The following is a 26023-nucleotide window of genomic DNA, read 5'->3' as shown; positions in this document are numbered from 1 at the left end:
GTTAGGGAGCAGTCTGTCAATCCCTTACTTCAATGACATAGCAAACAGAGGCTAAACAATGGCCACAGAACATTTCTGAATTTAAAAAATAGTGTCACCCACAAAGTTTACATTTGAGACACTAAATGAGCCCTCTGAGACCAGTTAACAGGCGAGAAGTATTAGCACTGCCCCCCCTTTCTTGGAGTTGCAAGATAGACAATCAGTTGTCAGGAGATGACAACACCGGCATGCTTAGGCCAGGCCCATTGTAGTCACTTTAGAGCTGTATATTACACACAGGTTTTCCAAGGTGAATAAATCTCAATCTGCCACACTGATGATTGAATTCAAGTCCCATCTACAGCAAAATGATTCAAGTTTCCCCCCAAAGCACAAGTCTGAAAAACCCTTACAGAGTGACACTTGAGCAAAAAGATGCAGGATGTTGGGTCTAGCAAGTGCTAGAGGCACCCCCGTGTAGAAGTGAACACTGCCCTAGAAGACAGGAGAGTGGACTACAAGAAGTGTCTAAGGCCATGTGCCCACGATGTAGAAATGCTCTGGATTTTTCCAGAGCGTTTCTGCATCTCCCTGGCAGAAAAAAAAAGCATGCAGATTGTACATGCGGATGTGAAGAGTTTTGATCATGCGATTTCAAAGCAGGTTGTCAAGCGCTTTTAGCATCACTTGGAAAGTGCTTGACAACTTGGTCACACTATAAATCCATGCAAACTGCATGGATTTATATAGTGTGACCAAGTTAAAAAAAAAAAAATAAACACCTTCCGATGGCCCCTGGTCTCCTTATCAGATGCGTCCCGTCTCCCTGGTGTCTTGTGTTTGTGTAAAAGAACCTTCCATGACATAATTTATGTCATGTGACAAGTCACGTTACCCATCACATGACTAAATGACATCATGGCAGGTCCTTTTAGACCATTGCAAGCTGCCAGCGAGCCAGGATGCATCACTATGGAGACCAGGGGCCATCAGAAGGCGAGTATAATTTTTTTTCTTTTTTCTTTTCCACAGGTACTATGGTACCTGGGTCTGGAGGAGAGTCCTCTTCTACATACCCGGGTACCATCCGCACATGTAGTCATGAAGATATTAAGGGATTCAATGCAAGTCAATGGCAGCAAAAACTGCAATTACACAAAATTTGTAGTGCTGCGGATTTTTCCGCAATGATATTCCACAGCATATGTGGATCATTGCAGACCTTCTACCAAGCATTTCTGCGGCAGAATTGCTGCTGCAGAAATGCTTAAAAAAAAAGCATAGTGGGCACAGTCTTACACTAGTAATTCTCACTTTCCAAGTCAAAGAACATGCACATACAAAACAGGCATGACTAAATATCCAAGTTAGAATTTTTTTTATTATTTGCACAGTTTCATACAAGTTATTTAAAACAGTTAAATTAGAATGAGCAACTGGGATGGGGTGAGGAACACTTACACAATGGATAATCTTTAATGACCAATCACCTGCCCTGAAACCTTTAAGCCAGTGGGCAGCCAGATACAGATTTTGCTAAATATAAATGAATGGTAAAAAGCAGTGTTCAGATCCAACTTACTTGAAAGAATTACTTTATACTAACAGTAGGAACACTTCTCAGCAATTTTGTTAAATTCTAGAAAACTAGTCCAGCTGCTCATTGCTTTAATTGCTATTCTCAAATTGTCTCTTGAGCAGCTCAGAGCCATGCTGTTGCCTTACTTCCTTGTTTCAGGAGGGGTGGGGCACTCCTCCTAGAGGAAGGATTCTGTAGTATTAGAGCCATTAAGCTCAGCACAAGTACTGTTGAGCAGAGGACTGCTCTGAAAAAAAGCCAATGGTGGGGGCTGGTGATTTTGCAAGATATAGCAGCAGTTTGTCAGGAGTTGGGAGGGAGGCAAGCAGCCAGCTGCCAATTATAAGTCAGTGGGCTGTAGAGGTGGCTGGGATGTTAGAAGTTAATCCATCTCCTGGAAGATAACTACTGCTCACAATGGCCCAAGGTCTAATTAAGCACTAGCAGACCAGCTCATTGGAAGTTAGCTGTACAACATGAAAGATAAAAGCTCTCATTGAAGAATTTCAGCAGATTAAAAAAACAAGTCAACTGTAAACTTGCTCATGCAGACTAACCAAATAAACTGAAACGATGCATTTAAATGAAACATGGCCACAGACAGGTGATGTGAATGTCCTTATGAATGCCTAAAATATCACAGCTCAACACAATGATGTGTGTACATACACAATTAGGTGTCAGGTGTGTTGTAATTTTAGTCCTGCTTCTGTCTACACCACATGGATGACCATATCCCCCAGCAAGCATGGGTCTGGAAGCCTACATATAACTGCCATCTCTTTTGGAGCAATGTCCTATAAACAGCATCACAAGCTTAGTTTACAAACCTCATTACTGTAACTGTGGAAAAATAGTAAATAAGGTTACTTCAATATAGACTGAAAGCAAAATAATGATCACAGAATAGTTATGCGGTTTACAGATGGATACCGTGCAATTTTTCTCCTACCAAACTAAATAAAATTGCATCGTGATCCACCCGACAACAGCAAAACAATTACAAAATATCACAATACAACCCAGTGGATAGTCCTTTTTCTTCCACAGGCCGGGACAAGTGCAATACTTTTATAACACATACAAGTAATGCAACAAATCCCCACCTATGGAGGAGCCAGAGGATTACAACCAACACTTCCAGAGAGTTTCAGCAGCAGATTACCACCACTGTCAGTTTTGCATGGATTTGCACAGCAATTGAAAACAGCTGGTGCAAACCAGCCAAACTAACAGTAATAGTCATAATCATGTGACATGAAGGTCATGCCATAGCGCATATCTCCGGCAGTACTGTAAGTGCCCATACTACAGTAGGAACTATACAAAAACTACCTGCACTATGAGCACTTTGGCACAGCCTGGACTGATCGATGTTGGAGAGAACCTGGTTAATGACATTACTCCATATACACAGATTGATCTGCAGACACCTTGTGCCAAAAGGAGCATTTAGAGCAGTAGATTCTAAGCTATGCCACTAACTGCACTAGATGCACCTTAACACAAAGCAGCAAGACGACCGGAACACAGGTGTCCAGCTGCAATTGATTCAATTGCCATGGCAATGCTGGAAGTGCTTAGAGTGCAGTAGGTACTAATTGCTACCTGCACTATAAGCACTTTTGCATAACCTAGACTGATCACAGCTACCAAATGAAGTAGCACTCTGTTACCTAGAGGAGAAAGAAAATATTTGAATTAAAACAAGTAAAAGTTAAGATGAGTAACAAAACCTTGTTGATAAAGAACATAGTTTGACCAAATAATTTCTACAGTTAAATTCTTTATACACCATCAATTATGTACTTCTAGGATAAGTGATCAGGCACAAGGCTAAAGACCTGATCCAATTGTGCACAGTAATCACCACATGGGAAGTTTAGTAGAGGCCATTATACACACTGCAGATCTTACAGTGCCTTAGTTTCAGTTTGTAGATTACACAGGACACCCACAAGCAAGATCCACACTAAGCAGCTAGATATATAAACTGATGCAGAGTCGTTTAAACTTGGTTTATACACACATCTACAAACCTAGAACAAAAAAAAGTCTAACTGCTACTGGACAGTAGCACTAGCTATGACTTGAGAAGTGGAAAATCTCCATTAAATGATTCATTTCCATATAAACAAGTCAGTTAATTAGATGCAACTTCCTACAATTAGCATAAGCTGATGAAGTAGCATGCCGTGGCGTGCCATGCTCCCAGGACACAATGGCCATTGACCCCACTCCATTGTGATGCATTAGAAATATTCAGCCCCTGGACTTTCACTTGCATCGTGCTTCCAACTCCTATCCCTCCCCATCCATCTCCCCCGGCCAGTTACCTGAAGCTTCAGCAATCTCCCACTCGGGACTCCACACCACGCGTCCCTGTCCCTCGTGTTCAGATTAAAGAGAAGGAGGGGAGGAGAGAGAACAGCGGAGCATGATGGGAAATGAAGTCCCGGCAATTCAAATGCCACCCAGAAAAAAAAAAAAACCGCGCCAATTCTTAACCCCTACAAGGCTGGATCGCAATGCATGACATCCCTGACAAACAAGGACCACCAACGTTAACTTAAAGGGGGCTTCCGCACCATGCACTTAAGAGCGCAGCATTTAAATGGCCGGTGCACGTGCTCTGCGCCTACTTGATACATTGTAGCGATGTAAACAGGTGTAGGGTCACGTGGTTAGAACGCTGGTGACCTCAACGTTCCATCACCACCGAGCGAGTGCTAGGGATGGCCCCGGAGCATTCGATCCCCAGCCGGTAATGTCTGCCACTGCTCTCTGTAAGCAGACATGATAAAGAAATGGTTGAGAATATGTAAACCATCACCCAAAAAATGACTACAAATCCCATAGTGCAGCCCGGTAGGAAGACACAGGCGCCATAGGGACAAACATCTCCAAGGCCTGAAGATTAAAAAAAGAAAAAAAAAGTGATGGCCCCCCTCCCTGTGCTCTACAGAACGCCATGTGCTCGGGATACATTGTGTATGAGCGCTCACCCAATCCAGACAATGCAGAGCATGCAGGAGCCAATATGGAGCATGCAGGCAGAGCGCCTACACCAGCTAGAAAGTAAGGGAAACAAGTCCAGGCCACAGACAAAGAAGTGCACCCCCTCCTCCCCGGACAATCTCAGCTGCGCACTGCCTGCAGCCGCCACCATCACAGCTTGTTGTGCCCGCAGCCCCGGCCGGGCGCCATGTGAGCAGCAAAGTACACAACAAGGCAAGAGAGCGCCACACTTCTTCCTCCAACACGCCCCATCCCTTTAATGGCACAGCCATGGAGGTTCACTCCTACAGGTGGTGGGGGCTGCCACCTATAAACAGCGCACCAGCTCACTGCCTTGTTTTGTAAAGTACGTAGTGAAGAAAGAAGAAGAGGGGGAACTGCTGCACAGCCGGCCATGCGCCCACCGCACCCAGGAGCTGAGGGGACCGCCACACATACACTGCACCACCCCAAAAAGAAAACCCGCAAACACGTTACCTCATGCCCTGGGAGTGGGGTAAAAGGGGGCTTTACAAAAGTGGCGCGAAGAGCTGCACATCACATGACCCGAGCCCAGGGCGGCTCCTTCACTTTCCCCAGCAGCCACGGTGGGGGGAGTATATCCGCTCACATAATTACCATAATTAATGATGTCCTGCAGCTGCCAGATAAGGCACTGACCAAAAAAAACACCATTAGCCCCTCAAATAATTGTCCAAGTGTGTGGTAAACACCTGAATAGATAAACTCTGCGATTTCTAGTCAATGTCTGTCACAGGCTGTAATGGCTCCTGAGGGGTCATGAACATGGCGTCCTGCTGTGTGGTGGTAAAAAAAATATATCAAATAAATATATAAAAAATATAAATATTTATTTTTTATGCTTAAGCAAAAAAACAGGCTGAAACTGACAGAAATGTAGTTTATCACTAGACATTTCTAAATATTATATTTTTATATAGTGGAAGAATTGCAGCGTCCAGATGTGAATAATATATAGAAATGTTTAGTCATGTCAAATTTCTATATAAAATGGGGCCTACGTTCCTGACCTTTATGGTTTTTGTTCCTTTTCATGTTCTTCACAAAATGGAGATCACGTAAAACCAAAAATGTATGAAGTAAATTTGGTCTGGGCCATGTGGCACATGTAAAAAATGTGTGAATGTATGGCGTAGAGAAGCCCCTTATAGGAGTGTAAAAATGTGTGAATGTATGGCGTAGAGAAGCCCCTTATAGGAGTGTAAAAATGTGTGAATGTATGGCGTAGAGAAGCCCCTTATAGGAGTGTAAAAATGTGTGAATGTATGGCGTAGAGAAGCCCCTTATAGGAGTGTATAAAAGATGTGTGAACGTATGGCGTAGAGAAGCCCCTTATAGGAGTGTATAAAAGATGTGTGAATGTATGGCGTAGAGAAGCCCCTTATAGGAGTGTATAAAAGATGTGTGAACGTATGGCGTAGAGAAGCCCCTTATAGGAGTGTAAAAATGTGTGAATGTATGGCGTAGAGAAGCCCCTTATAGGAGTGTAAAAATGTGTGAATGTATGGCGTAGAGAAGCCCCTTATAGGAGTGTAAAAATGTGTGAATGTATGGCGTAGAGAAGCCCCTTATAGGAGTGTATAAAAGATGTGTGAACGTATGGCGTAGAGAAGCCCCTTATAGGAGTGTAAAAATGTGTGAATGTATGGCGTAGAGAAGCCCCTTATAGGAGTGTATAAAAGATGTGTGAACGTATGGCGTAGAGAAGCCCCTTATAGGAGTGTATAAAAATGTGTGAATGTATGACGTAGAGAAGCCCCTTATAGGAGTGTATAAAAGATGTGTGAATGTATGGCGTAGAGAAGCCCCTTATAGCAGTGTATAAAAGATGTGTGAATGTATGGCGTAGAAAAGCCCCTTATAGGAGTGTATAAAAGATGTGTGAACGTATGGCGTAGAGAAGCCCCTTATAGGAGTGTATAAAAGATGTGTGAACGTATGGCGTAGAGAAGCCCCTTATAGGAGTGTATAAAAGATGTGTGAATGTATGGCGTAGAGAAGCCCCTTATAGGAGTGTATAAAAGATGTGTGAACGTATGGCGTAGAGAAGCCCCTTATAGGAGTGTATAAAAATGTGTGAATGTATGGCGTAGAGAAGCCCCTTATAGGAGTGTATAAAAGATGTGTGAATGTATGGCTTAGAGAAGCCCCTTATAGGAGTGTATAAAAATGTGTGAATGTATGGCGTAGAGAAGCCCCTTATAGGAATGTATAAAAGATGTGTGAATGTATGGCGTAGAAAAGCCCCTTATAGGAGTGTATAAAAGATGTGTGATCATATGACGTAGAGAAGCCCCTTATAGGAGTGTATAAAAGATGTGTGAATGTATGGCGTAGAGAAGCCCCTTATAGGAGTGTATAAAAGATGTGTGAACGTATGGCGTAGAGAAGCCCCTTATAGGAGTGTATAAAAATGTGTGAATGTATGGCGTAGAGAAGCCCCTTATAGGAGTGTATAAAAGATGTGTGAATGTATGGCTTAGAGAAGCCCCTTATAGGAGTGTATAAAAATGTGTGAATGTATGGCGTAGAGAAGCCCCTTATAGGAATGTATAAAAGATGTGTGAATGTATGGCGTAGAAAAGCCCCTTATAGGAGTGTATAAAAGATGTGTGATCATATGACGTAGAGAAGCCCCTTATAGGAGTGTATAAAAGATGTGTGAATGTATGGCGTAGAGAAGCCCCTTATAGCAGTGTATAAAAGATGTGTGAATGTATGGCGTAGAGAAGCCCCTTATAGGAGTGTATAAAAGATGTGTGAACGTATGGCGTAGAGAAGCCCCTTATAGGAGTGTATAAAAGATGTGTGAACGTATGGCGTAGAGAAGCCCCTTATAGGAGTGTATAAAAGATGTGTGAATGTATGGCGTAGAGAAGCCCCTTATAGGAGTGTATAAAAGATGTGTGAACGTATGGCGTAGAGAAGCCCCTTATAGGAGTGTATAAAAGATGTGTGAACGTATGGCGTAGAGAAGCCCCTTATAGGAGTGTATAAAAATGTGTGAATGTATGGCGTAGAAAAGCCCCTTATAGGAGTGTATAAAAGATGTGTGAACGTATGGCGTAGAGAAGCCCCTTATAGGAGTGTATAAAAGATGTGTGAATGTATGGCTTAGAGAAGCCCCTTATAGGAGTGTATAAAAATGTGTGAATGTATGGCGTAGAGAAGCCCCTTATAAGATTGTATAAAAAAATGTGTGAACGTATGGCGTAGAGAAGCCCCTTATAGTAGTGTATAAAACCGCTTTGTACAGATTTGTGACATGAATTCCACGGCCATTTTTCCGTACACTGCAATCCTTTTCTTTCACATTTCTCCATCTTGTAAATGTGCCCCTTTAATTTTTCTCGGCTGACGACATGGTCGTAATTAAAGATTCTCATCCACGGGTCATCTGTCAGAAACTATTTCAAATATGATGTGGAAAAATTCTACTCTAATAATAAAAAAAAAATATGCTGCATTTACACTCACTAAAAGCACCACTTCAACGGCCACAATCAGTATTTGCGCTATTTTCCCTCATAGCATATATGTTGCGTTTTTCCTGCAGCATTTAATAGTACAAGCAAAGTACATGTGATTTCATGAAAATTCGCACTCCCTGTGCGTTTAAAGACACTGATGAACTTTTAATTTTTTGGTGCATTTTTTCCTTTAGGCTATGTGCCCACGATGCATTTATGAAGCAGAAAATTTCTGCTGCATAAATGCAAGTCCTCTCCCGGAAAAACGCATGCGGAATTCCGCACGCGTTTATCGCGCATTTTTCGCGCGTTTATCACGCGTTTTCCACATGCGGAATTGCCTTGCGTTTTTTATGCATTGGACAAAGGCAATTCCGCTTGCGGAAACGCAAAATTAAATGACATGCTGCGGATTTTTGAACGCGGCATAAACGCTGCGGAAAAATCCGCAGCATGTGCATAGAACTTGCGGAATCCCATTGGGGACCATGGGGTGCGGATATACATGCGTTTTTCAAGCGTTTACGCTGCGGAAATTCCGCAGCATATACGCTTGAAAAATGCTACGTGGGCACACAGCCTTATGTGATGTTCCTACTATGAGTATTTGTTGAGCTTTTGATGTTGCAGATTTTCAGCAATATTTCGGCACCTTTTAGATTTCTTGCGTTTTTCATTGTCTTTTTTGAGTGCATTTTTATCTCATTTTAATGCGTTTTTTATCTCTTTTTGGTATGTCATGTTTTAAATAAAGCTGCTTTGTTTTTTATATTTCCTGGTATTTGGCTTTGACAAAACTTTATTTATATAGTCACGTGCATATTACACACATTCTTAGTTTGCTTCCGCATCGGTAATACACAAAAAATGCATATGCATTAACCTGCAGATTTTCTACATCCAATGCAAGTCTCTGGGGTAAATGTGCACATAAAACTCAATGTGACCACATGAGAAATGTACATGCACAGTTTGTATGAGATCTCTATAAATCCCATCCAGTTTGCTGGAACTGTAAGACGCGCCATTTTTTGTGCAGCGAAAATATGCAGCATCAAAAACTCACCCAAAGGAGGCGTATTTTGGTGTGGACACCTGCAGAAACAAAAGCACTGTTTTTGCATGTGGGATGTGTTCACACTGAGTTGTTTTTTGTTTTTGTTGTTTTTTTTTCCAGGAGATTTTGCAACAGAAACTCTCCAAATTCCTCCTTCAGATGTTTTTGGAAAACTCCAATTAATTTCAATTGGAAATTTTCTGTTCATATGAGGAGTTTTGGAGCTTTTTTATTTTCCTTAAGAGGTTTTTGAAAATTCCAGATGGAAAAAAGAAAATGCATTTAACGTCTTTGAAGAAGATCCTGAAGGAAACTTCTCCAAAATGTCACTGTCTAATCAAAAGTCTGCATAAAACTCTCTAGAAAAAAAAGTTGTTCCAAAACTCTTCAATGATATGTGCATATGATTTTTTTTTCAGATGGATTCTGCCTTGAACCCACCTGAAAAAGCACTGCAAAACCACAGTTAAAAATAATCATAATGCGCAGCAATGTAAAACCGACATTGCTGTGCACATGTTCGGTCTTCTGTTGCTTCAGAAACTGTGAAGCGGTTAACAGAAGTAACATTTATTCTGTGAGCAGCTTAGTTTGGAAGCTGCCAGATTTTATAGTTTAAAGTATTATTATTATTATAGCGCCATTTATTCCATGGCGCTTTACATGTGAAAAGTGGTATATATAGCAATCAACAATTACAATAATCTTGAACAAAAATGAGTCACTAGGAGGAGTATAGGGAAAAGAAGCTGACAAAAAGCGATGGTAAAACCACCAGTGAAGTCAAAGCTGCTTCAGGAAAAAGGATTTTCTCCGCCTAGGAAAATCTCCACAGGCAACAACTTAAAGACATTGTGTGCACATACCCCAAGACAACTTCAGGAAATGCTTCAGAAAAAAAAAATTCCTCTAAATCCCCCTCAAAAATGAGGTTCCTGAAGCAGTTTCTGCTTGAAAACAAATTATTTTTAAACTCCTCAAAAAAAGAATTACTCAGTGTAAACATAGCCTTACTATCTTTTTAACTCACTCCTGGTTTTGGTTAACAAGTACTGATGCAATATACTAACCAGTAGATTATGTACAGATGGAGTTTTTTGAGGGTTTTTTTCCTGCAGCAGTTTTGAAAAAATGCATTGTGGACAAAAACAGTGCAGAAAAAAAATCAAAAAGCTCTTCAAAACATCTCTTTAGAAAAATAAAAACTCCTCAATAAAGGAGCATTTCCTGAAGCAGTTTCCTCTTGAAATGGTTGTCATTTCTTAAACACTTCAAAAAACTCTTCCTAAGACTATGTTCACATTAAGTTTTTTTTAAAGTGGATTTTTGAAGTAGCAAAATCCACATTAAAAAAATGCTTCAAAAAGGTATTTGGTGTGTGGATTTTTTAGACAATTTTTTTTGTGGTTGGGGCATTATTTTCTAATTTAAGTGATTCAATAGGCAAATTAGGAGCATTTTCTTTCAAGCAGAAGCATCTCAAATATTGACATGTTGCTTCTTTTTCCACATGGAAAAAACAGCACTATATGTAAATGAATAGGAAGGCTATTTACAGAGTATTTGAAGCATTTTTTCATGTGGATTTTAAAACTGCTAATAACAACCAGTCACATTGCTGTTTTTATTTCTAAGCTGCTACAATGTGATTGGTTGATGGTTTATGCATTAATGCTGTGTGCCCACGATGCGTTTTTAATGCGTTTCCGCAGCGTTTTTGCAGCTGCGGAAATGCATTAAAAACGCATGGTAGAAGGGCAGCAATGTTCCCCAATGATAATCCGCATTTTTGCCAGAAACGCGTTGAGATGTATTCCCAACCTTTATGATCTTTTAAATTATTTTGTAATAAATTGAGGATTTTAATTATTTTTGGGACTCACCAAAATTATTTTCTTATCTAATGACTAGGGCTATCTTATAAAATGTTCCACCACCAAGACTTTTACAATAATAATAATCTTTTTATTTATATAGCGCCAACATATTCCGCAGCGGTTTATAATTCAGACAATTTACAGACAATATCGTCACTGTCCCCATTGGGGCTCACAATCTACATTATTTTCTTACAAATTGGAGGTTATTTAAGGATTTTTTTTCCCTTTAACCAAACCAAATTCTATTAGTAAAAAATGTCACAAAAATATTTTGAACATTTTTTAAATTATGTATACCCCTTTTCATGTGTAAACCGCCATTAAATAAATGGCGCTACAATAATAAATAATAATACATAAAAAAATAATTTATATGCAAGTATGTTGCATATAGGAATGTTTAGATATTTGTTAAAATGCATGTTAAAAATTTTTTTTAGTTTGTATTTTATTTATATTACTGCATGTATAAAGTATATTTATTGAGGGAATATTATCATAGTACAAATAATATTCTTTAAAAAAAATATGTAATTACCTTGTAAAAGGAATAAATAAAAATATACAAAAATAAACAAAATAAATTAAAAACATTGCATTTTTCCTTCTTAAAATTATAAACAATACAAAACATAAAATTGTATGTGCTTTAGTTGTGTATGTCTTTGCTGTTTTATATTTTCTGAGTATTCGTAGTATACAAAATTTTTATTTATATTTTCAAAGTCTAGATAGCCTAAAATTTAGGAGAAATCTCAGTATTATGGTTGCCAGGAGTCGAAATCAACTTGTCAACACATGACAGTAATAATATAGAATTTTAATCCAGCTATACAGACTCTTTTTCAGGTTGCAAGTTTCAACATTTCGTTAGATAACAGTTAATATTTTATGAATAAATAAGCAACTAATTACATGAACACATGATGTGCTCGAACATTGTAATGATTGGTGGAGATTGCATAACTTGCATGTAGTTTTTTTTTTGTGTTATAAGAGAGTGGTGTGCAAGAAAATTACTATTTTTTTTCTAGTGTTGGGTTGGGGGGAGGGGTACAGGGGAAACCTGAAGAACAAAGCATTTCCTCAAGAGTAAAACGTGCTCTGAATGAATTATTAACAGCCTGGAATGGGCCACGTGATCTTCTCATACTTTAAAAGGGTGGTCATGCTGAGGCTAAAAGCTGATGACCCTTAAACTCCTGTTGTGTTTAGTATATCCCTTTTTCCCATCCCCCTTTATACCACCAGCACCAAGTTGTACAAAACACATGCAAAAGATGGAGGGAACTAATTCAAAAGAAGAAAGAAACTACTTTTTTAACCTAAAACTGAACACATGCTGTAGGGGGGTTAAAACTATCTATGTATAGATTGATCACTCCATATCATTTTATTTATACCCTTTTTTAGATGTTGCTGAATGTCAGCCTTTTTTCAAGATCTGACATGACTTTTAATATCAATTAATTGTGTAGATATCTAAATATTAGCAATAATAGGTTGGAACAGATGTTGAGAATGCTTTCTATCAGTGAGTTAAGACAAAACAATTTTTGATGCAAACTTTATGTATGTAGTTAACATTCTCTGATCATACCACCCATGTTGCAATTTGTCTTTTATATTTAAAAAATTAAACAAATATTTTAGAACCTTACCTGAATTTATTGATATTTATTTAGGCTAGTGTATAGGAATTTTTTGTATGCAATAGACACAAAACGTGGCATAATTACGAGAAGTGGTGCAATTAAATTGTTGCATACCCTTTGATGATTAAATTGTTTGCTATCTTCCATTTTGTATTTTCTATTATCTATCGATCTAGATTTATCTCTCTTTAGAATCACTGGAAATGCTGTATAAATAGAAGGAATTTTTTGTTTCTTTATATTTATGGTATGTTGTCGATATTATTTAAGAATATATTTCGCTCATCACATAATTAAATAAAATTGTTAGTGTGACAGTATGTTCAAACATGGCCAATGTGTTCACAACTGATTTGTGGATAAACTGACATCATATATTCAGATTTCAGAAATTTCTGTAACAAATCTGCCACATGTGAACATTCTGTAACATACGTAGATTGTAGTTGCTTAAATGCATAGAAGATGAAAGTTATATCTTTGTATAATAGCCACTAATTCTAAGAATCAGATTCTCAGTCAACATTAATTGATTTTGACTGGCATACTAGTTAACAAAGTAATCATTAAATATCTGAAATTTCTGTGAGCTAAATTTGTTACATTTTTAATCTTTACACTATTTGTGTTTATAGAAATAATCTTCTTTATTGAAGGGATTATTTAATTTTTATATTAAAAAAAAGTTGCATATAAAAAATGAAAAAAAACAACAATACCGATATCATCTTAACCACCACAGGTCCAACACTGATCCTGCTGCCAGCGACTGCTGTGGCACATTAGTGATCTCCGCAGTCAGGTGCCATACTAGTAACATCATGCTAGTGCTGATGTTACTAGTAGAACAAGTGACCACTGTGACAGCTGTTTGGGTTTGATAAACCCTTTAAATCTTATTATTTACCTATATAGCACCATTAATTCCATAGCGCTTTACAGACATTATTATATCTGACCCCATTGGGGCTCACAATCTAGTATGTTTTTGAAGTGTGGTAGAAAACTGGATAACCCGGAGGAAAACCAGGCAAACACGGGGAGAACATGCAAACTCCTTGCAGATGTTGTCTTTCATGGGATTGGAACCTAGGACCCCAGAGCTGCAAGGCTGCAGTGCTAACCACTGAGCCACCATACTTATTTGTAAACAGGTGCATTAGCATCAATTCAGAGTTAATCTGGAATCATACTATTGGCAGTTTTTTCTGAGCACCGCAAAAAGGGATGGGGTATCATTAAAGGAGAGAAGGAAAATTTCACCTTTAGAAAACGTTTTCTGGTTTCCATCTAATGGGATCAAATCCAAGTTTTGGCATATGATAAACTAACACAGACAGATGATTGAATACAGCTTTAGACAGTGCAAAAACAGTAGTACATGTGGGCATACCATGTTTGGTAGAAATATAAGTCTTGATACAAATAGGTGTCAAATCCCACTGATGACCAATAGTAAACTTCAAGAAAACATCCACCTAAATATCCACCTGTAAGGAGGACGCTGAAAACCAACAGTATGCATGGCGGGATTTTTTGGGGATGGGTAAGACGAAATGAGCTCTTTGGTTTAAATGAGAAACGTTATGTCTGGATAAAGAAAAAATAGCCTTACAGTATTAAAATCTGATACCATCTGTAAAACATGGTAGTGGTAGAATCATGGTTTGGATGTGTTTTGCTGCATCTGGGACAAGACGGCTGCTATCATTGAGGCTATGTTGACATGTCTAGTAATGAGATCTGTTGGTTAAAAAGTTGTGCAGGCACAACTTTTTTAGTCCATTTTTAAAAAAACATATCTGTTCTTTTAACATTAAAGTCTATGGAAAACAGATCTGTCAATTAGTCATCCGTTTTCTTCCATTTGTAACGGATCCAGTAAGCAAAAAACAGATCCTTTACAAATGAAAGAAAAATGTATGGCTAATTAAGGGATCCGTTTTCCATAGACTTCAAAGTTAAAAAAAAAGGATCTAGCAGAGATCAGTTTTTTAAAAACGGATTAAAAAATTGTGTCTGGATAACTTTTTTGCCAACGGATTGCTGCTGGATCCCTTCTAACGGATGATTACTGGACATGTGAACATAGCTTAATTCTGAATTTATTCAGCAAATTCTAAAGGAAAATGTTAGGACATCTGCCCATGAGCTGAATCTCAAGAGATTGTGGGTCATATAGCAGGCAATGACCCAAATCTCACAAGTCGTTCAACAAAAGAATAAAGAAGGATAAAGTTAACGTTTTGGAATGGCCAAGTCAAAGTCGTTATCTTAATTCTAGAGAATTGTTGTGAGGGGACCTGAAGCGAGCATTTGATGGAAGAAAACCCACCAACATAACAGAGTTGAAGCTGATTTTTTTTATGGAGGAGTAGGCTAAAATTCCTTCAAGACAATGTGCAAGACTAATCAACCATTGCCGTAATTGTTGATATACAGTTATTGATATGCACAAAGGGGTTACACCAAGTATTGAAAGCAAAGGTTCACATACTTTTGCCACTCACAAATTAGTGATATTGGATCATTTTCCTAATTTAAAAAATGGCAGTCCAATATTTTTCAATGCGTTTCAAAATATCTATAACTGTATCAGGCGAAACCATAGAACACATTATTCTACAATACTCTGGACTCTTTAGATATCATTATTTAATTTCAACCAGGTGAAGCAGCATCTCCTGCATCTGATCTCTACGATGGACCTTCCAACCTGTGGAGCAACAGCAGCTGGATTTATACTTTGAGCCTGTTACGCTCGCGCCCGGACTGACTGGCGAGAGCGTGATTAGTGATCCCACTGTACCATGAACCGAGGAGTGCCTGGAGGGGCGTAACTAAGTATCAACCCGATCTGAACAAGGTCGCACGGCAGCTTAGTCGACTCCGTGGACCAAGGAGGAACAGGGCAGAGGGACCAGGTGCGAATCCAGGTCAGACCCCGGTCACAGTTGTTGACCCACACCGGGGAATGCAGGAACAGGCAGGTTAGACTGGCATACAGGCAGGTGGGTATTGTCAAGTATGGCTGGTATGCAGACAGGTGGGTACTGGCAAGTACGGCTGGTATGCAGACAAGTGGGCACTGGCAAGCACGGCTGCTATGCAGACAGGTGGGCACTGGCAAGCACGGCTGGAGTGCAGACAGAGAGATACTGGCAAGCACGGCTGGAGTGCAGCTAGGGAGATTCTGGCAAGCACAGCTGGAGTGCAGACAGGGAGATTCTGGCAGGTTGGAACGCAGGCTGGATAGGGTCCAGTACAGACTGGGAGACAGGTACAGAGCCGCAGATGCGGTAGACAAGCAGAGTAAAACGAAACCGCCGGAGCGGAGGACAAGACAGAGCAGAGAGAAACCGCTAGAGCGGTGAGCAAGACAGAGCGGAGCGAAACCGCAGGTGCGGTGGACAAGGCAGAGCAGAGCGGAACCGCTGGAGCGGTGGGTAAGTCAGAGCAGAGAGAAACCGCCGGAGCGGTGGGCAAGTCAGAGCAGAGAGAAACCATCGGAGCGGTGGGCAAGACAGAGCGGAGCGAAAACGCAGGTGCGGTGGACAAGGCAGAGCAGAGCGGAACCGCCGGAGCGGTGGGTAAGTCAGAGCAGAGAGAAACTGCCGGAGCGGTGGGCAAGACAGAGCGGAGTGAAACCGCAGGTGCAGTGGACAAGGCTGAGCAGAACGGAGCCGCCGGAGCGGTAGGTAAGTCAGAGCAGAGAGAAACCGCCGGAGCGGTGGGCAAGACAGAGCGGAGCGAAACCGCAGGTGCGGTGGACAAGGCAGAGCAGAACAGGGCAGAAGGTGCAAGCAGAGAGGACAGGGCTCTGTTCACATGGAACAGACTGGAAAATGCAGGAAGATGGCTAGAACACAGGAGGTGGATAAGGAGGAAGGGAAAGTGGACAAGCAGAGCCAGATACACACAAGGTACTTACTATGAAGTAGCGAGTGGAAGCAAAACTCACAAACAGAAGTACAGAGACAACGAGTTGGAGTTAGGTGCAGGTTCAGATACTGCAGGAAAAGGGAAGGTACGGACATAGAGAAAAACAGGTAACAGGCTAGGATATAGTTCAGACAGGAACTGCTACTGCAATGAGATACAAGAACGAGCCTGGGTATACAGCCCCCAGAGAGGCGGAAACGGACTAGAAGTCACAGATAACAGGTCTGGGTATGCAGCCCCCAGAGATGTCGAAAACAGACAAGAAGACACAGAACTGGAGGTGCCCGAGCAATGTTGTTGCACTGTTCACTACTCTGCTTCAGCCCTCAGGTCCCGTTGCCAGTTACCTGCCAGAATCCTGCCAGTTTGCTGTCTGTTTCCTGCCTGACATTCCTCCTACCTGCTTGCTAGCCTGAGGTCCGACGGTCTGCCTTCCTACTCCTGTCAGTCTGTCTATGGACCAGCTTGCCCGCTCACCTGGGAGCGCACATCTGCTACCTGCCTGCTAGCCTACCTGGAGGCTCCGCCGTCACGTGCTGTGACCACCTGCCATTCCAGAGACTCCTGCCCGCTCACCTGGGAGCGCACATCTGCTACCTGCCTGCTTGCCTACCTGGAGGCTCCGCCGTCACGTGCTGTGACCACCTGCCATTCCAGAGACTCCTGCCCGCTCACCTGGGAGCGCTCATCTGCTGCCTGTCTGTTGGCCTACCTGGAGGCTCCGCCGTCACATGCTGTGACCACCCGTTTATCCAGAGACTCTCGCTTGCTCACCTGGGAGCACACATCTACCATCCGCCTGCTAGCCTACCTGGAGGCTCAGCCATCACAGGTCGTACCTACCCTTTACCCAGAGACTGCCCCGGTCACTTGCCGTGACCTCCTGCCCGTTCATCCAGAGACTGCCCCGTTCACTTGCCGTGTCCTCCTGCCCGTTCATCCAGAGACTACCCCGGTCACTTGCCGTGACCTCCAGCCCGTTCACCCAGAGACTGTCCCGGTCACCTGCTGTGACTGCCTGCCCGTCTTCCCTGGTCGCCACCCGCTCCCTTACAAGGACCGCCCCCTTGTATAGTAGCTCAGAGGTTCCGCCTCCCAGACCCGTTACAAGAGTCAAGGAGAACACTCAAAGATAGTGTTGCTCAGGCACCTCTTACTGGGTGGAGGAGGTTTAAATATCCAGAGACTCATAGCAATAGGCTGGAGACACATTAGGGGTGCGCCCACAGCAGCTATAAGAATCCGGAAGTAACCGGGCCGCCGCCCTAAGCAGTCAGTCAAGATAAAAGCACACAGCATGAACTGGAGCAAGATTTGCAGGCTGGACTGACAGCTAAGATTGCGGTCTTGCATAGTGGGAGGTGGTGCACTATGCAAGCACGCCGCCAGGGATGTTACAGAACACCCCCCCTTTACCCCCCCTGTTCTTCAAGCCTGCAAGGGTCTTCTGCAGAGAATTTGGAGGCCAATCCTTCTCTTCAAGAGGATTACCTCTTCTGTCCATTAGAGGAAACGAAACTGGTCTCATCATCTTGGTGACTAGGACGCTTCCTCCTATCAAGCCATCCTCAGCAACAGATGAAGTGGGTGAAGTACCAGGAACAGCACACAGGAAAGTCTCTCTCCATTTGTTATCAGGTAGCACCCTGGTGGATTCAGGAGACAACTGGAAGTCCTCCGCCTGGCTGGAGGGGTGCAGAGACTCGGGGGTAACCACCGCCTTGACGTTCACTTTGCCAAGCTTACTGGAAGAAGTGGGCGGCATACCAGGTACTGGGTGTAGGAAAGTCTCTCTCCGTTTATCAGGTAGCACCCCGGGGAATTCAGGAGACAACTGGAGGTCCTCCGCCTGGTTGGAGGGGTGCAGAGACTCAGAGGTAATCACTGCTTCGATGCACACTTTGCCAAGCTTACTGGATGAAGTGGGCGAAGTACCAGGTACAGGGTGTAGGAAAGTCTCTCCGTTTAACAGGTAGCACCCCGGAGGATTCAGGAGACAACTGGAGGTCCTCCACCTGGTTGAAGGGGTGCAAAGACTCGGGGGTAAACACCGCCTTGATGGACGTAGGACCAGATTTATTAGAGACGGAGGGTCCTTGCTTTAGGACCATCTTCAGACTGATTTCAGAGATGACTTGTCTGTAAGGCGGAACGGTACCTGAAGCCAGATCATTGGTACAATCGTCGAGACTGTGTGGGGACAACGCCTCCGCTTCTCTTCCTTCGGAGACTTCAGCGCACAGCGAGTCAGCGACTAGCAGATCTGGTGAAGAAGAAGAAGAAACTGCTGACTGTCCTGAAGATGTGGGGACCGGACACCCCTTGTACCTTAGCAGTCCCCCAGGATACACCATGCAGGATCTCCAGACCTGAGCGGGCACTAGATCTCTCGGCTCTGGACGACCGGTGGGTAAGCCAGTCAGCACCTGGAATGTGAACTTCTTCATATGTAATGCTCCAATCTGGAGCTTAATTTGTACAGACATATTTTGACTGTTTCTGAGTAGGGCTCGTCCTTCTGCTGACAATGCCCAAGCCGGCTTCTGGAGTTGTCGGACGGGAATCAGACACCGACTCTTCAAGGCTTTAAGCCCGAAACTTCCGGTTAATCCGAGGCCTTCACTTGCCACGGAGACAGTCATGGTCATCTGTGGAGAGGAAACACTAATGTAGCACCCTGAGGATTCGGCTGCTACAGGGGTATTGCACCTCAACCCAGAGGTGTGATATTCCACTCCCGGGTAAGGATGGAGTGTGGAACTGAGCTCAGAAAGCTGCATGCACTACACACATCCCATTTCCGAGGAGCAGACCAACGGTACTCCCACTTAGAAATGTGCAGGTACGACCGAGTCTGTTCCTGGCTGGAGTGGGAGGGGGGTGGTACATCCCAGTAGTGTAGGGGCAGATAGGGGGAGCAGCCTGGGTAAAGATAGGAGCTCATTGGGTGCTGGTCACCTGAGCTCACACATAGAGGGAGTATATAAGGTGGGCACCATCTTAGATCAGGGTCAGTCTGTGAGAAAGCAGTCAGAGGAAGAGAGCAGAGCAGCCCCAGAGAGAGTGAGAGTGGAGCAAGAAAGACCCAGAGGGGAAAACAAGAAGGAACTCTGAGAACCCACATACAAACCTAGGGTGAAGAGTTGGCAAAAGGGTACCGGATCCCAAACTGGTGGGGGCTAAAGCACACCTCAGCCAGAGACCGGAGGCCGTGGGCAGGATCTGCCACGGCCACCCACCACATCTACCCTGAAGGCAAACCACATGTAGGGTCAGGGAACCCAAGGCCAAGGGTTTCCCAACAGAAGGCCCGAGGGAGCTGGACCTAGGTGGATCCCTGGTGGGGACGGCCAGAAGAAAGGACAAGAAGGAGGGCTCAGGGACACGCTCCGGACTTGCTTGGGGGTTGGCTGAATCCAGGACCTGGTGGACGCAGCACGGCTCGGGTGGTCACTTGAAGCTGAAGTGACCGGAATATCTGCAGTAAGTAAACACCCTGAACTACTCTGTCTTTAATATCATCTACGCTGCACAACCACAACCCCCATCCTCTGCACCTGACCCCCTGAGGCCATACCCCTCCCGTTGGGGGTTATACTATCTAAAGCTGCACCAACACCATCAGCCTCAGCGGACCCTGCTGCAGCGGCGGCCGTAGTGACCGCAATCCAACGGGTGGCGTAGTCGACATAACGAACTTTGTAACATCTGTAGGACTGCCACATACTCTGAGCTTGACACCCTGGGCACGGACCGGGTCACAGCCACTCGGAGACTACAACCCCCATCTGATCCGGCTCCGGGTATTCCCCTAAAGAATATGGCCCAGGGGGCGCGTCAACTTTGGCGTAGTCGGCAGGATAACGTGCCCGCAACAACCGGGTACTGCGTGCCTGAAGAAAAGTTCACCGTTACCTCAAAAAGAAGTCTCCTGCCGGTTCCGGAGGGTCCCCGCCATCGGACCCCATCACAGGTCGATTCCCGCCGGTTGTCCGCCATTAACAGCTTTTTCCCGCCATCTGCAGAGTTTCCCGCCACTGGGAGACGATTCCCGCCATTTCCAAAGGTTTCCCGCCATGGAAGAGCGGACGCCATTATGGGCGTGCCAGAGGGTGGCAAGAGGCCACCTCCCATCGTGGGCCAGGACCGAAAATGGCGCCAAAAGTGGAAACCGCCCCCACCAACAGAGACTGTGATGCTAGAGGTGTCTGTCAGCGTGAAAGAACTGCCCCTGGAGCTGACAATCACCAAGTGGCCCCGGGACCGCCTTCGAAGTGGGAGGACTGAGAAGGAGAGAGCAAAGATGGGTGTCGCCTGGAGCAGTCTGGAGAGAGCGCACCCGGAGACAAGAAGCCTAGAGCTGAGTCCAGAAGAAGCTTACCCGGAGATGGGAGAAGAGCAGAGCAGCACCGGCCCGCTGGCCAGGAGCCTGCTGGAGACAACGGAAGGAGAGCAGAGCAGCACCGACCCGTTGGTCAGGAGCCTGCTAGAAGCAACGACCCCACTAGGCTTAGTGGAGGTCTTGGCACAGCTCCCCCGAGATCGGGAGTGTGCGCAGACTGCGCTGGAGGGCCTCGCACGGAGGATGGCCCGGGTGCAACGAGAGACGTTGGCGGAGTGGAGCCGAGAAATGGCCCAGCGGACCGAGACTCGTCAGCGGAGCACGCCACCCGAGACGAGGAGACAGACCGCCTCTGAGGATGGCGCAGGAGGACTGAAGGCCGGAGACGGCGCCGAGAAGGGAGCCGAACGAAAGGAGGCAGGTAAAGGGGACGTTTCTACCCCAAACCGGGAAACCGCGTACCTGCCCCAGCTCCCCGTCGCAGAGCCCGAAGTACCCCCTGCCGTGCCCGTAACCGCAACGTCACCGCCACAGACTAGGCCTCAACCGGAAGCCGCGGCCGCGACCCCTGTGACGTCATACGCCTCGACCCCGAGCGTGACCAAGCAGGAAGTACCATCGGCCTGGTCGCAAGGCCTAGTACCCCCGGGTGCCGCAATACCAACAGCGCCCCCTACCTCCGCGGAGCCACCGGCCTGGTCGCAGGGCCAAGTAGCCCAGGGCGCCGCCGTCCTTACGGTGCCCTTCACTTTCCAGGTGCCCCAGGCCTGGCCGCAAGGCCTGGGCAACCCGGGCGCCACCACCACCGCGCCCATAAAACCAAGAGTGCCGCATCTGGGAGAAGATCTATTTGCCCAGCATACGTGCCCGGACGGGTCTGAAGCTAAAGGTAACCACAAAGAAAGAGCAGGAGGACGTCGTCGTTAAGTACAGCAGAGTACAAGCTGTATATAGTTGCCCGTCGGGGCACAGTGAACTGTTGCTAATATAGTCCCCGTTGGGACCAGCAAATTGAACTGTTACCCGTATTTCCCTTAATCCCTCTGACCGAGGACTGAGAGCGGTCATCCCTATTCCCATTACCTGGCCGAGGACTGAGAGCGGCCATATACCCCTTTGTATATAGTTGCGCTTCCTAAAGCGCCCCCTACCGGTTTTATAGGAAAACCATTTTTCTAAGAGACTGTCGCACTTTTCCCGGACACACGTTGCACAGTGTCCGGAGGAGGAACCAGAAAAAGAAGAAAGAATGTTTATATGAAAAGTTTTATATGATGTTTTATTATGTTTATGTTTTATGAAAAAAATGTATGTTTGTGGATGTTTTTGTCTTACAGCCCGAGGACGTGCTGTGATTTACCAGGGGGGAATGTAGCACCCTGAGGATTCGGCTGCTACAGGGGTATTGCACCTCAACCCAGAGGTGTGATATTCCACTCCCGGGTAAGGATGGAGTGTGGAACTGAGCTCAGAAAGCTGCATGCACTACACACATCCCATTTCCGAGGAGCAGACCAACGGTACTCCCACTTAGAAATGTGCAGGTACGACCGAGTCTGTTCCTGGCTGGAGTGGGAGGGGGGTGGTACATCCCAGTAGTGTAGGGGCAGATAGGGGGAGCAGCCTGGGTAAAGATAGGAGCTCATTGGGTGCTGGTCACCTGAGCTCACACATAGAGGGAGTATATAAGGTGGGCACCATCTTAGATCAGGGTCAGTCTGTGAGAAAGCAGTCAGAGGAAGAGAGCAGAGCAGCCCCAGAGAGAGTGAGAGTGGAGCAAGAAAGACCCAGAGGGGAAAACAAGAAGGAACTCTGAGAACCCACATACAAACCTAGGGTGAAGAGTTGGCAAAAGGGTACCGGATCCCAAACTGGTGGGGGCTAAAGCACACCTCAGCCAGAGACCGGAGGCCGTGGGCAGGATCTGCCACGGCCACCCACCACATCTACCCTGAAGGCAAACCACATGTAGGGTCAGGGAACCCAAGGCCAAGGGTTTCCCAACAGAAGGCCCGAGGGAGCTGGACCTAGGTGGATCCCTGGTGGGGACGGCCAGAAGAAAGGACAAGAAGGAGGGCTCAGGGACACGCTCCGGACTTGCTTGGGGGTTGGCTGAATCCAGGACCTGGTGGACGCAGCACGGCTCGGGTGGTCACTTGAAGCTGAAGTGACCGGAATATCTGCAGTAAGTAAACACCCTGAACTGCACAACCCGACTCTGTCTTTAATATCATCTACGCTGCACCACCACAACCCCCATCCTCTGCACCTGACCCCCTGAGGCCATACCCCTCCCGTTGGGGGTTATACTATCTAAAGCTGCACCAACACCATCAGCCTCAGCGGACCCTGCTGCAGCGGCGGCCGTAGTGACCGCAATCCAACGGGTGGCGTAGTCGACATAACGAACTTTGTAACATCTGTAGGACTGCCACATACTCTGAGCTTGACACCCTGGGCACGGACCGGGTCACAGCCACTCGGAGACTACAACCCCCATCTGATCCGGCTCCGGGTATTCCCCTAAAGAATATGGCCCAGGGGGCGCGTCACTAACGCCAAGGGCAGCCTCTCCTACAGGCCTAATGTCTTGGGATTCTCCAACCTTCGCTGGACAAAGACCGTCAGGGGGTCCCAAACCACCGCAGCGGGACAGCAATCCGATTTTGTGACTGAGTTCTGGCTTCTGCTTTGCCTGACGAACATAGTCATCCTTCATGGATTCTGTGTGGAAAGCTGCCTCTACAGGCTGGGGAACAGGAGGTCTTTGGGAGGACAGAACCTGGCGTGACAGTTTACCTCTACGCCTAGCACGTCTGGACTGCCTCTTGAGGTTGGGAAGAGAAGTATTCTGTGGAGCATAGTCATCCTGTGTGGATTCTAGGTGGGCAGCAGTCTCTTCGGGCTGGAGGACTGGTAGGCTACCTACACACATTACCCATCGGGGCTGCTCCGGGATATTGGGAAGGGAGGCTTTAGCAGAGGCTTCAGGTTTAGGGTCATCGAAGACCATTAGAAAGTCCACCAAGAAGGCCTGCAGGTCAAAGATGATAGGATCCCATGCTTCCCATAGGGGGGTGATCCATTTCAAGGCATCACCCGCTAGGTAGGACATCATGAATGCTACTTTAACCTGATCAGTAGGAAAATAGTGAGCATAGAACTTGAAATGCAGCATGCATTGCTCCACAAATGCACGGCTTAGTTTTGGATCCCCATGGTACCGTGGTGGATCCGCAGGAACGAGTGCTGATAGATCCATTTGGGCTGGTGCATAAATCGCCTGGGCCATAGCTTGAGAAAAAAAAATTTCTTGGTGCACGTATTCGCCAGACAAGGATTCAAAATGTTTCTGAGCGCGAAAGGCCGTGGGGCCCAACGGGAACCATGGCCTGAGCAAACTGTTACGCTCGCGCCCGGACTGACTGGCGAGTGCGTGATTAGTGATCCCACTGTACCATGAACCGAGGAGTGCCTGGAGGGGCGTAACTAAGTATTAACCCGATCCGACCAAGGTCGCACGGCGGCTTAGTCGACTCCGTGGACCAAGGAGGAATCGGGCAGAGGGACCAGGTGCGACTCCAGGTCAGACCCCGGTCACAGTTGTTGACCCACACCGGGGAATGCAGGAACAGGCAGGTTAGACTGGCATACAGGCAGGTGGGTATTGGCAAGTACGGCTGGTATGCAGACAGGTGGGTACTGGCAAGTACGGCTGGTATGCAGACAGGTGGGCACTGGCAAGCACGGCTGGTATGCAGACAGGTGGGCACTGGCAAGCACGGCTGGTATGCAGACAGGTGGGCACTGGCAAGCACGGCTAGAGTGCAGACAGGGAGATACTGGCAAGCATGGCTGGAGTGCAGACAGGGAGATTCTGGCAAGCACGGCTGGAGTGCAGACAGGGAGATTCTGGCAGGTTGGAGCGCAGGCTGGATAGGGTCCAGTACAGACTGGGAGACAGGTACAGAGCCGCAGATGCAGTAGACAAGCAGAGTAAAACGAAACTGCTGGAGCGGAGGACAAGACAGAGCAGAGAGGAACTGCCGGAGCGGTGGGTAAGTCAGAGCAGAGAGAAACCGCCGGAGCAGTGGGCAAGACAGAGCGGAGCGAAACCGCCGGAGTGGTGGGCAAGACAGAGTGGAGCGAAATCGCAGGTGCGGTGGACAAGGCAGAGCAGAGCGGAACTGCCGGAGCGGTGGGTAAGTCAGAGCAGAGAGAACCCGCCGGAGCGGTGGGCAAGACAGAGCGGAGCGAAACCGCAGGTGCGGTGGACAAGGCAGAGCAGAACAGGGCAGAAGGTGCAGGCAGAGAGGACAGGGCTCTGTTCGCATGGAACAGACTGGAAAATGCAGGAAGATGGCTAGAACACAGGAGGTGGATAAGGAGGAAGGGAAAGGGGACAAGCAGACCAGATACACACAAGGTACTTACTATGAAGTAGCGAGTGGACACAAAACTCACAAACAGAAGTACAGAGACAACGAGTTGGAGTTAGGTGCAGGTTCAGATACTGCAGGAAAAGGGAAGGTACGGACATAGAGAAAAACAGGTAACAGTCTAGGATACAGTTCAGACAGGAACTGCTACTGCAATGAGATACAAGAACGAGCCTGGGTATACAGCCCCCAGAGAGGCGGAAACGGACAAGAAGTCACAGATAACAGGTCTGGGTATGCAGCCCTCAGAGATGGCGGAGACGGACAAGAAGTCATAGATAACAGGTCTGGGTATGCAGCCCCCAGAGTTGGCGAAAACAGACAAGAAGACACAGAACTGGACCTGGCAACTTCAGAGTCAAGGAGAACACTGAAAGATAGTGTTGCTCAGGCATCTTCTATTGGGTGGAGGGGGTTTAAATATCCAGAGACTCATAGCAATAGGCTGGAGACGCATTAGGGGTGCGCCCACAGCAGCTATAAGAATCAGGAAGTAACCGGGCCACCGCCCTAAGCAGTCAGTCAAGAGAAAAGCACACAGCATGAACTGGAGCAAGATTTGCAGGCTGGACTGACAGGTAAGATTGCGGTCTTGCATAGTGGGAGGTGGTGCACTATGCAAGCATGCCGCCAGGGAT

Source organism: Phyllobates terribilis, unplaced genomic scaffold, assembly GCF_046119375.1.
Source record: "Phyllobates terribilis strain yellow unplaced genomic scaffold, ASM4611937v1 Scaffold_7__3_contigs__length_470593459, whole genome shotgun sequence".
NCBI classification, from domain to species: Eukaryota; Metazoa; Chordata; class Amphibia; order Anura; family Dendrobatidae; genus Phyllobates; species Phyllobates terribilis.
Note: the sequence above shows the minus strand (reverse complement) of the source record.